This window comes from Lactuca serriola, chromosome 4 (genome assembly GCF_051521515.1).
Source record: "Lactuca serriola cultivar US96UC23 chromosome 4, Lser_US96UC23_V15, whole genome shotgun sequence".
Classification (NCBI taxonomy): Eukaryota; Viridiplantae; Streptophyta; class Magnoliopsida; order Asterales; family Asteraceae; genus Lactuca; species Lactuca serriola.
The window spans coordinates 155412515-155426462 of record NC_136411.1 but is presented as its reverse complement, the minus strand read 5'-3'; the positions used below and the strand labels follow the sequence as shown (position 1 = coordinate 155426462).

General features: G+C 37.1%; 1 non-coding gene across 1 annotated transcript; it reads left to right on the top strand.

The window, feature by feature from the left end:
* Nucleotides 1–553: 553 nt before the first annotated feature.
* LOC145103412 (small nucleolar RNA R71) lies at nucleotides 554–660 on the top strand. Its single transcript, XR_013706505.1, has one exon. It is a non-coding gene; the product is annotated as a small nucleolar RNA R71 (small nucleolar RNA).
* The last annotated feature ends 13288 nt before the right edge of the window (nucleotides 661–13948 follow it).

Genomic DNA, 13948 nt, shown 5'->3' with positions numbered 1-13948 from the left:
AGCTTCCATAAACTTCATCAACATGGTCTCTAGATCGGGTTTCTTCTCAGCTGGTGGTTGCTCCTTTTGGTAGAAGCCTCGACCTGTCTGCCTATAATTCTCTTCTTTTTGCTTCTTAAATTCTTCATATGGCAGCCACTCCTTCTTTGGTTTCCTCTAGTCTTCATCATACTTATCCCCACTCGAGTAGCACACTTGAGCCTTTCTGTTCCCAAACTCATCTAAATTGCAGTCCTTGGTCAAGTGTGGACCACTACACCTCTCGCAACCCACTTTTATGGCATGAATTGAGTTGTCCATTTGTGTCAACCTCTGGTCCATATTATTTAGCATAGCCATCATGGCTGCTATTTCTTCAGTTTGGGCCCCTCCACCGCCTTTGATTCCATCTTGCCTAGGGTTGTGGTATTCGCGAGAGTGCTTCGCGAATTCTTCAATCAGCTCCTTGACCTCCCTTGGATTTTTCTTTGTCAAAGGTCCTTGAGAGTCAAGGAGTTGTCTTGTCATAACGATGACCCCATCATAGAAAATCGACATCTCTTTTTGCACATTTAGATCATGTTGAGGGCAATTTCTGAGCAAGCCCTTGTACCGCTCCCATGCTTCGTATAATGACTCCCCCGGCTGTTGCTCAAAGTTGGCTATTGCCTTCTTGAGTTTAGCTATCTTGGATGGTGGGCAAAACTGGTCCAAAAATTGCTCACACATTTGAGCCCAAGTGGTGATTGTACCCGGTGGAAGTGATTTTAACCACTCTTTAGCAGCTCCCTTGAAAGTAATGGGAAACATCCTAAGCAGTATGGTGTTTCTATTGACATTTGGGACATTGAAGTAATTCGCAATGTCATTGACTTCATCTAAATGCTTAAAAGCATCCTCATGATCTTTCCCAAAAAATGGGATATCCTTCAGTGTATTCAAGATGTGCCCCTTCAGCTCGAATGTGGCAGTGGCAGGTATTGCAGGTTGGACTAAATCGGGACCCACATCTTCTCGGATCCGCTTCTTGTAAGCTCCCATGGACATCTCTTCAATGTCTGCCATCTCGTTCCTTGGCTCGTTCTCGGGTTCGCTCGTATGTTCTTCAAATTCAGGCTCGGTATCGTATTCGGATTCGGTTTGGACAGGTATTTGATCTAAGTGTTCAAAATTGCTCTTGTGCCTTGAGGATGAACTTGACTCTCCTGTCTTCTTTGCCGACTTCCTTGAAAATGCTGACTTTAGCTCTTGCAATGGCGTCTTTTTATCAGTCCTTTTGTGAAGTGCAGCTTCTGGATCTTCAATCGGTGGCACCAAAGGTGTGGTAGATCCTCTGGTCTTGAACTCCTGTAACTCGATAAAATAAGAACATAAAACTGAACTAAAATAAGAAAATACTAAAACTAAAAATTATAGCTCTCACGTCGTGAGTTTATAAAGCTCACGTCGTGAATTTTGTGACAGAAACAAACATCAAAATTTTTGCTAAAATAATATGCTACTGAGCTAATAAAAAAAAATAAATAACTAATTAACTTTTTGCAGATTTTATCCCACAAAAAGGGTCGATTAATCTAATGCAACTAAATAAATTAATAAACTGGCCGTTCCCCGGCAACGGCGCCAAAAACTTGATGTGCACGGAAGTACCCACTAACTTTAATATTTATAACCTAACAAACTTAAACTAACTATGCACTTATAGGCAGTGTACCTAGTCAGATTACAGTATAGCTTGGGTAAGTCGGGTGTCGATCACAGGGAACGGTGTTACTAATTATTCTACTTGCTATCAAATTAACCTAATTATTAATAAGTTTAGAAAGGGTTTTATCTGATTTTACAAGATCAGACGAACTTAACTCAAATTCAATCAATAAGTAAAACACTCTTGTCTAGTTTGAATCCAATTCGTCCTTATGGCTAGCTAATAATTATGGATTATCAAGTTGGTTTTAATTGTATTAGTAATTTAAGTCTAACTTTACCAATAATTAATTAATTCATGTAAAACTATGTATGGTCACACACAATTAAACACAGAACCAATTATGAATATGAATATGCTATGTAAGATTTATTATGTAAACGCAATTATAGTCATAATCCACGTTCTCTAGCACAACTAAGTTTATTTACTTTAATTACTAACTAAGATTGGTCAATCCTAGCTCTAACAATTTAATGTTCACTAAATCATTAGGTAAACAAGTTCATGCAGTTAAAGGTCACTAAGTTACACAGAACATGAAATTAAGCAACTAGAGAAACAAACACAAGCATGCTAGGTAACTATAAATCCAACACAAGCAATTTACCAATTAAATAAATCCATATAAAATTAAGCTATTCATAAGTTGGAAGCTTCATCTAGCTAAACAAGAGTAGCTAGATTCAGCTGCTCATAATAGCAACTAACACACTAACACAAATCAAAGTATAATGAAACATGTTCCTAGGTAACAAATAAATAAACTAAATTATGGACTTTCACTCTTTTGGTGTTGAAAACCTTTTTCCAGGACCTTCCTTCTGCTGAAAATCGCCTTCTGGAATCTCTTTCTCTAGCCAAAAGTCTCCTTAATTCGTAATGGTTAAGGATATATATATATATATATATATATATATATATATATATATATATATATATATATATAGTTTTCTGATTTTAATAATTCACGTCGTGAATAATAAGATATTCATGTCGCGAATACAACATAATCGTGCCTGGCAAGGATTCCTTCACCCGCGTACATACCTTCTAGAACTTATTCTCACGTCGTGAATTTTCCAGTTCTCACGACGTGAAGACACTTTTTCCTTATTTTCTTATCCTTTAATCTTTTAACTCCCAAAATTTCTTCCTTTAACGTTTTTAGTCGCTTTTCTTCAAAATGTCTTCTTTTTGGCTGCAAATAACATTTAAACTCATAAGTACCATTATTCTAAATAAATTACCAACTTATATGTAAAAATGTACTTAAATATTGCCTAAAAATAGGTATAAATATAGCAATATCAATGCTCAAAGTAAAGACCACATCAGGGCGAGTACAATTCATTGCATACATGATCAAGCCAACAGCGGAAACATATGGTAATCGACTCATCTCAGCTATCTCAGCCTCTGTACTCGGACTTTGAGTCTTACTCAGCTTGGAATTGCTTTGGATCGGTAAGTCACCTTTCTTGGAATTCTGCATATTGAACCTCTTCAACACCTTGTCCAAGTAGATACTTTGACTAAGTCCAATTAGTCTCTTACTCCTGTCTCTCAATATCCTTATCCCTAGGATATAGGCAGCTTCTCCAAGGTCCTTCATAGCAAAACACTTCCCAAGCCAGGACTTAACCTCCTACAAGGTAGGGATGTCATTTCCTATGAGTAGTATGTCATCCACATACAGTACCAAAAAGCTAACTATACTCCCACTAGCTCTGACATATACACAGGACTCATCCTCGCTTCTCGAAAAGCCAAACTCTTTGACTTTCTCATTGAAACAAAGATTTCATCTACGAGATGCTTGTTTCAATCCATATATGGATTTCTCAAGCTTACACACTCTATTAGGGTACTCTGCATTGACAAAACCCTCTGGTTGATTCATGTAAACATCCTCAACCAACTTTCCATTAAAGAAAGCGGTTTTGACATCCATTTGCCATATTTCATCATCATGAAATGCAGCTATGGCTAGCATAACCCTAATAGACTTAATCTTAGCTACCGGTGAGAAGGTCTCATCATAGTCAACTCCCAGAGTTTGAGTAAAGCCCTTCGCAACCAGTCGCGCCTTATAAGTGTGTACTTTCCCAACCATGTCGGTCTTCTTCTTGAAGATCCATTTGCACCTGATTATCTTACGACACAGTACATTGTCAACCAAGTTCCAAAGTTGATTGTCATACATGGACTGAATCTCGCTGTCCATAGCCTCTTTCCACTTTGTAGACTCAGTGCCTGTCATGGCTTCCTTATAGCCATTAGGTTCATCCAAATTCACTAGTGTGTTATCACAGATAAATGTATCACCTTCTGTAGTAATATGGAAACCATAAAACTCAGGTGTATTCCTAACTCTTGTGGAACACCTCAAAGGTACAGATTCGTCAATCGGCTCAACAGGAGTTTCCTCCTCAGGTTAATCACTAATGTTTGAGGTTCCTTCACCGCTTGACTCTTGAAGCTCTTCAAGGTCAATTTGCCTCCCACTGTTTCCTTGGCTTATGAATTCTCTATCACGAAAGACTCCTCTCCTCGAAATGAACACAACATTGTCACTCGGTCTATAGAAGACATATCCAAAGGATTTATGTGGGTAGCCGAAGAACATACACCGTTCACTCCGAGGTTCGAGCTTGTCGTGAGTCTCGCGCCTCACAAAAGTCTCGCAACCCCAAACCTTGATGTGTGCTAACGAGGGAACCTTCCCTGTCCACATCTCGAGAGGTGTTTTGGCAACCTTTTTAGTTGGGGCTCGATTAAGGATATGGGCGGTAGTCTCTAAGGCATACCCCCAGAATGAGATAGGTAACGAAGCTCGACTCATCATGGAATGAACCATGTCCAACAATGTTCGATTGCGCCTCTCATCCGCACCATTAAGTTGTGGTGTCCTAGGAGGTGTCAATTGTGAAACAATTCCACATTCCTTAAGATAGTCTAGGAACTCGATACTAAGATACTCTCCACTTCGGGTGGATCGGAGCATCTTTATCTTCCTGTCCAGCTGATTCTCCACTTCTTGATTAAACTCTTTGAATCTTTCAAAGGTTTCTGACTTATGCTTGATTAAGTAGACATATCCATATCTGCTATAATCATCAATAAAAGTCACATAAAAGCGGTTAGCATCCCTTGTGGCAGTTCTGAAGGGTCCACACACATCTGTGTGTATGAGGTCCAAAAAACCTTCACCCCTCTCACAAGAACTAGTGAAGGGTGATTTAGTCATCTTTCCAAGCAAACAAGATTCGCATCTATCATCTGATTTTAGGTCAAATGATTCCAAGACTCCAGCCTTTTGGAGTTGGCCTATGCACTTCTTGTTGACATGTCCAAGACGACAATGCCACATGGATGCTTTATCCAAATCATTAGAAGATTCGATATGCAACACATTATTTCCTAAGTTGTCTACAACCATCACAGTTTCATATACACCATTACAAGGTAATGCTCTAAAATAAAAAAAACACCATTATAATAAGCATTTATTGCACCAATTTCATTATCAAACGAAAATATGAAACCTTGTTTGTACAAACCATGAAATAAAATAACATTTCTCGCCATTTCAGACGAGTAGCAACAATTATTCAAATCTAACTCTAACCCACTACTAAGCAATAAAGAGTAAACTCCAATCTTGGTGACAGGTGAAACCTTCCTATTCTCCATGATCAAGTTTATCTTCCCGTGCTCCACATCCTTACTAATTTTTAGGCTCTGCACATCAGAATAAATGTGAATTCTACAACCTGTGTCAAGAACCCAAGAATTAGTATGTGGCGAGTTATTAGACAATATAGTGTATGCGTGAATGGGTTTTACTTTCCATTCCTTAACATCCTGCAAGTACTCAGGGCAGCTTCGCTTCTACCGCCCCTTATCATGACAATAGAAGCTGTCACACCCCCGAACCAGACGGCGGAAATGTCCGGGGGCTCGTGTGACTAACAATTAAATAATCATCACAATGAATATACATGAAACATAACGCATTCATCACCAACATTACATAATACAACCAGCATTGTTCACATCAAGTACATTGTTAAAATACATAAGTTCAAATTGTTAAAAGTACGATAAGTGTTGTTACATAAAACAAAACCATACACACTTGCAAATCCTCCCTGCTTAACGATTACCTAAGAATACAAGTTATTTTGAAAACGGTCAACATATATAATGTTGGTGAGTTCATAAGTATGGTTGAATAAAAGCTTTTGTCTCTTTCGTAAAAACCCAGAAAATCCGATATTTTCTGTAAATTGTCTGAAAATGTTGTGAAAATCAAGTATAAATGCTTGTGTGAATTTCATAGTTATAACTTGTATGAGTGTAGTTTAGATTCATTGTATTGTGAATAAATGATAAATGTATATGACTAATCTCTCCAGAAAATCCGATATTTTCTGTTTTATAACAACGCCTAGATTCTTGTTTCGTTAAATAAGTCATTTTGCATCGACACAATCGAAGAGTATATCTTCGAAAGGTTAAATTTTTGGTATTGAATCCCTATATGAGCCGTTATAACCATGCATGATAATGACTAGGTTGCCCGTCTTGGCATTTTTCCAAATACCAGTATTGCTCAAGATTTTGTCGCCCTAGACTGGCCTAGTCTAGCTGTAGCGAACAGCTAAGGCGTGGGGAGGGGGGGTCACCCCGTATAGATCTATACACAAACTCCCTCTTTCCTACCAGGAAACTCTTATTATAACTACAGGCTACGATTGTACACTAAGAGGTGCCAACCGACATGTCTCACTAGATTCTCAACCCATTTTTGTACCATGTTTAATGTTTACATATATGTGGTATGTTTTTGTATTCGAAAGGTACATATATAAGTATACGAAGTTTAATTATTATGCAAAGGTATAGTTACAGTCTACTAGCTTGTGAAATTTCCATTCCAAGCCCTATTAGCATGTAATTAGGCCACAAAGGCCCAATAACATGTAAGAGGGTAATTTTGGCCCAATAGGCATGTGAATGGGCCACAAGAGCCCAATAAACATGTAATCCAAAACTTAGGCCCAAATTAAGATGTAAGTGGGTCGCAAGGCCCAATAAACACATCTTGGAAAACATTGGGCTCAATATACACTTAAATGGGCCCTTAGGGCCCAATGGCTAAGTAACGTGAATATTAGGTCCAATAAATAGTTATTGACGTATTTCGTTCATTGGTTTTGTTCCGTTGTTTGTTTTCGCTCGAGGTTTACTTGATTGATGATAAGAAGCTTTCTTTTCGTAAAAATGACATTTTTGGCCAATAATCCTACAATTTTTCTAGTAAGGCCCAAAGTTTTGAAAAATGACACTTTAGTCCATAATTTATAAAATTTGCAATTTTGTCCCAAATTTCTAAAAATTCACAAATTTAATCCAAAAAATTTATATTTTGACATTTATGGCCTAGTTTTGCAGAAAATTGTACTTTCAGCCTCTTGTTTGCAAAAGTTGTCACTTTCGGCCCAATTTTGGAAAAATTTACATTTTTGGTCCAATTTGAAAATAAATATTATTTTCACCCCTAAATTTGGTTTATTTTCATTTATGACCCAAATTTAACTCAAATAACATTTCTAATCCCAAAACTTCATTTTTTTTCGCAAGTTTGGGTCTAAATCATGAGGCCCAAAAGTTTTGGCCCATTAAGCCCAAATTTGCATTTTTGGTCCTTTTAAAGTATGTTTAACATAAAAATACATTTTTATACATGTAGGACCTGTTTGGTCCCTATAAAAACTTAAATGTCACTTTTTGTCCTTATCTTTTGTTTTCTTAACATTTTGACCCTTAACAAAGTTTTTGCCTTAAACTTTGTATCATAAACATATAACACTTTTAACTTGATATTTTGATGTATATAATGTCATAGCTCATAGATCTTGGCTAGATAATACTTAAAATTTCACGATTTGCTAAGATCTAACACATTTTTACCAAATAAACTAAGAATTTACACAAAACATGCATATAACACATAGATCTACACATGTTACTTGCATTCTCCCCAAAAAAATCATATAAAAACTGAAAACAAGGGGGTTTGTACTCACCTTTTCTTGATGTTTCGGTTTTTGAAGAAGAAGTGGAAGAGATTTTTGGTCCTAACAACACCTTTGATGTAGATCTCAAGCTTAGGTGTTTCTAATGAGTTAGAACATGAAAGGAGGTTATGTAAGAAAAGATTTTTTTGCATTAAGATGGATAATGTGTGTTTATATATAATAAACACTTCCCAAGAAGTTGAAACCTTGAAGATTACTCTTGAAGCACAAGCAAAACCTTGAGATCTTTGATGAAAGAAGAGGATGATTTTAGAGATGTTGGGAGAGAATTTTTGAGTGTGTGTGTGTGTGTTTTGGCTCTCGGTCGAGAGTAGAAGAATAGAGGGGAGAGAGGTGGTGAGGTGACTTGCATGGGAACATGAGAGACCATGCCATGATACATGGTGTGTATTATGGAGGTGGCACCTCCAAAGTCAACTCCACCCCCCTATTTCATTTCTCTTTTTTTTTAAATGGTGTTGGGCCGAGATCTTTGGGCCAAGAAGGGTAGCGATGGAATAGTTTGAGCCCATTAACATTTATTTAGGATTTTTGGAACCAAAACATAAAATTTTCGGCCCATTGAGCCTTTAGGGTAGTTCATGGCCCAATAGTATAAAAGAATGGGAGTTTATAGCCCATTAGGGAAAATTAATTCATTAATGGCCCAATAAGGCCCTTAGGGTTAGAATGAATCATTCTAGGCCCAAATGGTCCAAAATGTTATAGATTTGAGAATTGGGTCCATTTAGAATCCAAATATGGTTTCCATGTCCAAAATAATTGAATTGGATGTGTATTGGTCCATTAGGCCCAATAATGAAATCCTAGTCCAATATGGACTCAAACCATGGATCTTAGGGCTTCAGACTCTTTGAGGAACATAATTGATGAATCTAAATGAGCATTGACTAAGATTTATTTGGAGTATATGTTTTACAATAGATGAACGGTTAAACAGGAGTAGAATTTCCTAGCTAAAATGCTAGTTGTGACATCATCCCATGTTAGAGGGAATTTCGTCCCGAAATTATATTGAAGACTAGGTTTGTGAATGGAAGAATAAGTGAGGATACTTATGCTTCATCTGGTCTTTACGTTCCCACGTGAATTCCTGTCCACATTTTGCACACCATCGAACCTTCACGATCGGGATGCAACTTTGCTTTGTACGCTTCACCTCCCTATCCATAATCTCGACTGGTTCTTCGACGAACAGGAGATTCTCGTTTATCTCAATCTCTTCCAAAGGGATGATAAGGGTTTCATATGATAGACACTTTTTCATATTTGAGACATGGAACACTGGGTGTACGTTGCTGACCTCGACGGGTAGTTGCAGCTTGTAAGCCACTGGACCAATCCGGGAAACAATCTCGAATGTTCCAATGTACCGCGGGTTCAATCTTCCTCTTTTCCCAAATCGAATCATTCCCTTCCATGGAGATACCTTTAATAGCATGCGATCCTCGACTTGAAATTCTAGTGGCTTTCGCCACTTGTCAACATAGCTCTTTTGTCGGTCTCGCGAAGCTTGAAGTCGAGCTTTGATTTGGACTATCTTTTCGGTTGTTTCACGAATGATTTCGGTTCCCGTAAGATCATTGTCTGGTGATTGCCCTTTTGCTAGTTGAGTGTCACCCACCTCGGCGCAGCATAGGGGCAATCTATATTTATGACCATAGAGAGCCTCGTAGGGAGCAACCTTCATGCTCGTGTGATAACTGTTGTTGTAGGATAATTCGATCAGAGGCAAGTGGGTATCCCATGACTTTATGAAATTGATCATGCAAGCTCGGAGCATATCTTCTAGAGTATGGATGGTGCGCTCATTCTGACCATCCGTCTGTGGGTGGTAGGTGGTGCTCATATCTTGCTGTGTTCCCATTGCCTTCTGAAGAGATTGCCATAATCTTAAAGTAAATCTGCTATCTCGATTCGAGATAATAGATACTGGCACTCCATGGAGTCTCAAAACCTTCTTGATGTAAATTCGGGTCAACTTTTCCATCTTGTAGGATTCGTTTATTGGCAGGAAATGAGCGGATTTTGTTAGTCTATCTATAATTACCCATATTGCATCCAATCTGCTAGTTGTCTTGGGTAATTTTGTCACGAAGTCCATGGTAATCCTCTCCCATTTCCACTCGGGTATCACTGGTTGCTGTAGAAGTCCATTAGGCCCAATAAGGAAATCGTAGTCCAATATGGACTCAAACCATGGATCTTAGGGCTTCAGACTTTTTGATGAAAATAATTTAAGAATATACATGAGCATTGAGTGAGATTTAATTAGAGTATATGTTTATGTTTTACAATAGATGAACGGTTACACAGGAGTAGAATTTCCTAGCTAAAATGTCTGTTGTGACAGAAGCACTCTACTTCTTTTGGGTTAGAGGATGGAGTAGCAGGACCGACTTTAGTCTTTCTTGAAGAGGACCCATCAAGGGTTTTTCCCTTGTGACCCTTGGAAGGGGTCTTCCTCTTCTTTCCCTTGCCTTGCCTAATTGCCAGGAGTGGGACAATAGTCTGAGTGGTAACAACATTCTTACCTTTGAGACTATTTTCAGCAGTCCTCAAAAGTCCCTGAAGTTTGCTAAGTGTGACCTCCTCCTTGTTCATATGATAGGTCATGCGAAACTGATCATAACATGGAGGTAAGGAGTGGAGAATGATATCTATACCCAACTCCTCATCAAAGTTCACATTTAACTTAAGAAAACGGTCCACAAATCTTTGCATTTTCTGCAAGTGGGCCGTGATGGACTCTCCATCCTTCATCTTAGTTGTTATCATGGAGGTGATGATTTCATACCTCTCTTGACGTTCACTCTGATGGTATCTTTCCATCAGGTCTTGGTGCATTTCAAAAGGGTAAAAGTCCTCATAAGACTTTTGGAGTTTTGCTGTCATAGTTTCCAGCATGATACAAGATACCTTAGTGGCATCCATCTCATGGGTAGTGTACTCAGCAATCTCCTCGGGAGTAGAGAAGACTCATCAATGACCTTAAGCTCCTTGTCAAGGACATATTCCTTGTCCTCATAGCGTGTGACCATCCTGATGTTCCTAATCCAATCATTGAAATTAGTTCCATCGAAGATGACTCTCCCACAAAGGTTCATGAGAGAGAAGGAGCCGGTAGGGTTTGAGCCAGAAGCATTGTTGGAAGACATCAAAAAAGAAGAAACACAAAGTTTAGATTAGATATCGAGTCCTTAATATAACACCCAAAATGAAATATTAAGGCTTGGACCTAACACAATATTTTACAATTTGGAAGAGGGATGTCATAATCCAAGCTACAAAATATTTGAAGATAGGTAAATGACGATTTACCAATTTCCACCATGAAAAACGAAATTGATTTATTAGGTTTTAGATGAATTGAAATTCCTAGATTCTTTTGAGATTCATTGAAATTTTCAATGACATGTTTAAATCTCGGTTATGCCCTTCAAGTTTGTGACTGGGATACCGAGTATCACAAACAAGGTGTGAATAACCATGCAAATATACTTGGTACTCTTAATGTCATTTATCACCTAATCGATGTGTCGGTTAACCACACACGCTCCATCGGTCTATGACAAACATTAAGCTATCCTTTGCCACCCTTACTAGTCCATGTTAGTGTGTCAGTTAACCACACGCGCTCCACTAACGACTTGGTAAGGTGCAAAGTGTAATTTCATGGGTTAACATCAAATTCACATTTTCCTGAAGTAACTAATTGGGAATTATAAAAACATTTTAGTTACTTTATATTTATCATTATACTTTTAATGAGAATTATAGTCTTTGTCCTACCCGTTCGGCTAACGACCCTCCACCAGTCAAGGAAGTAGTGGGTGAGAGTGGACACCCATTAAACCATCATTTTATAGGCAGTAACCTTATACCCCCCCCCCTTATAGACCAGCTTCATGAATGAGGCCTACTAACGGTGATACTGACTTGTTCTTATATATATATATATATATATATATATATATATATATATATATATATATATATACACACACACACACACATATATATATATATATATATATATATATATTATTAAACTTATAATATTATAATAGTATAAGGGTTGAATTTTAAACTTTTAAAGTTCTAGGGTTTGGAATGAAAGTTGTAATGTGTGACTTTACAAATTTCAAAACTTGAGGGCAAGTTTTGAAACTCTTCAAAACTTTTCAACTTCATAACATATGAGTTTAATGGTCTTTTAAAATGAGACTCTTCATTTTTCTATAACCTATGACTTTTAATGGTTCATTTAAATGAAAAACTTTTGGAATTTCATGAGTTGAGGACAAGTTATGGAGTCCATTAAAATCATCAAGATAATCAATTAAACTAACAAGCATGTTCAAGTTCTTGATTAAACTCATATGAACAAGATAATTCAAATCAAACAAATTCCATGTAATTAGACTAATCATATAAACTAATACAAAACATGAAATTTTGACAATTATCTTTTGAATTGGATAAGCATGATCATTACCACATCAAAAAACAGGTTTATAAGTTCAAAAACAGTTTAGGGTAATGATCTTAGTCCAATTCTAGCCTTAAAACTCAAAAATCTGCATTAGGGGGCTCCAACTCGTCGAGTGCATGAATTGACTCGGCGAGTTGGTTGGTTTTTAAGGGTGAATCGTCGAGTTTATCAGTGGACTTGGCGAGTCCACTGTCCAGACAGCATAAATTCGATTTTTTCAAGCTTTTCAAGCAAGTAGCATCAAGTATAATTGAAAACAAGCCTAGGCTTTGATACCACTGATGGGTTTTAAGCATTATAACACTCTTAAGGTGTTCATGCAACCGTAAATACCTTGGATCTATGTTTTCTCTATTATACATGCAAACTTTCATTTTCCAAGGTATTACCCTAACTAGCATACAAAACTTTGATATTTGGGTAATAAAACAAGTTAGATAACATACCTTTTGTTGTAGCTTGTTGCTTGGAGTTTAAAGAGCCTAGCACCAATAATGTGAATGCCTCAAGTGGAATCACAAATCACCACTAACACATGGAAAACTTGGAAGAGGACTCTAATGCTCACAAAATTGTCTACACTCTTGCACACACATACACACTAGTGTCGAATATGATAGTTAGGGAGTTACTTATATAGTGAGGTTACATTAGGGTTACACCATGTAAACCCTAATGTGCATTACTTTCCACATTACTCATGATCCATGGGTTTTAACCTCCATGGAGTATCCATGGATCACCACATGGGTTAAGCCCAACATAAGGAATCAAGGATCATTAGCCCAAATTATAAGAATGAAAGATTTACACAATCAATCCCTATATAATTATTTAGTCTCTTTTGACCACAAAATTAATTCCAAATTAATTCTTGATCAATACTAATTAAATAACATGATTTCATATTAATATAAATATATTAATAAATCATAAATATCCTCTTCTTAAAAGTCCAAATTGTTCTGGTGAAGTGCAACCTAAATGGACCATGTTAAACCAGGTCAAGTACATACCAAATATAGTTATGGAATTAGACACCTTATCCAACAGCAACATCCTTAGGGTTTGCATGAGACTCAAATTGCATAAAGTTTTCACCTTTATGCCTTTATTGTTGGATTAATGTCTAAGTCCATAACTATAATTGGTAAGACTTGACCCGACCCGGCATGGTCCATTTGGGTTGCATGGCATCATGCATTTGGATAGACTATAATGAGAGAAATAAGACACTTATGGTTATTAATATATTATAAATTCTAGTATATTAATAATAAGAATAATAAGATTATTTAATTAGTATTGATCAAGAATTAATCTAGGATTAATTAAGTGATCAAAAGAAGACTAATTAAATATATGGGTTGATTGTGTAAATCATCCATACTTGTATAGTGGGCTAATGCTCCATGGATAATCAAGTTGGGCTAAAACCCATAGGATGGTCCATGGATGCTCCATGGTGTATTTGAACCCATGGATCCAAGGAAATGGAAAGTCATGACAATTAGGCTTTACCCTAATTGTAACACTATATAAAGATCTTATTCTTGACAAAATCAGCGACTAGTATGATTCTAGAGAGGGCTAGCCGATTTCATTAAGTGTAGATTTCTCTCAAGTCATTCCATGTGTATTTGGTGTTGTGTGAACCAT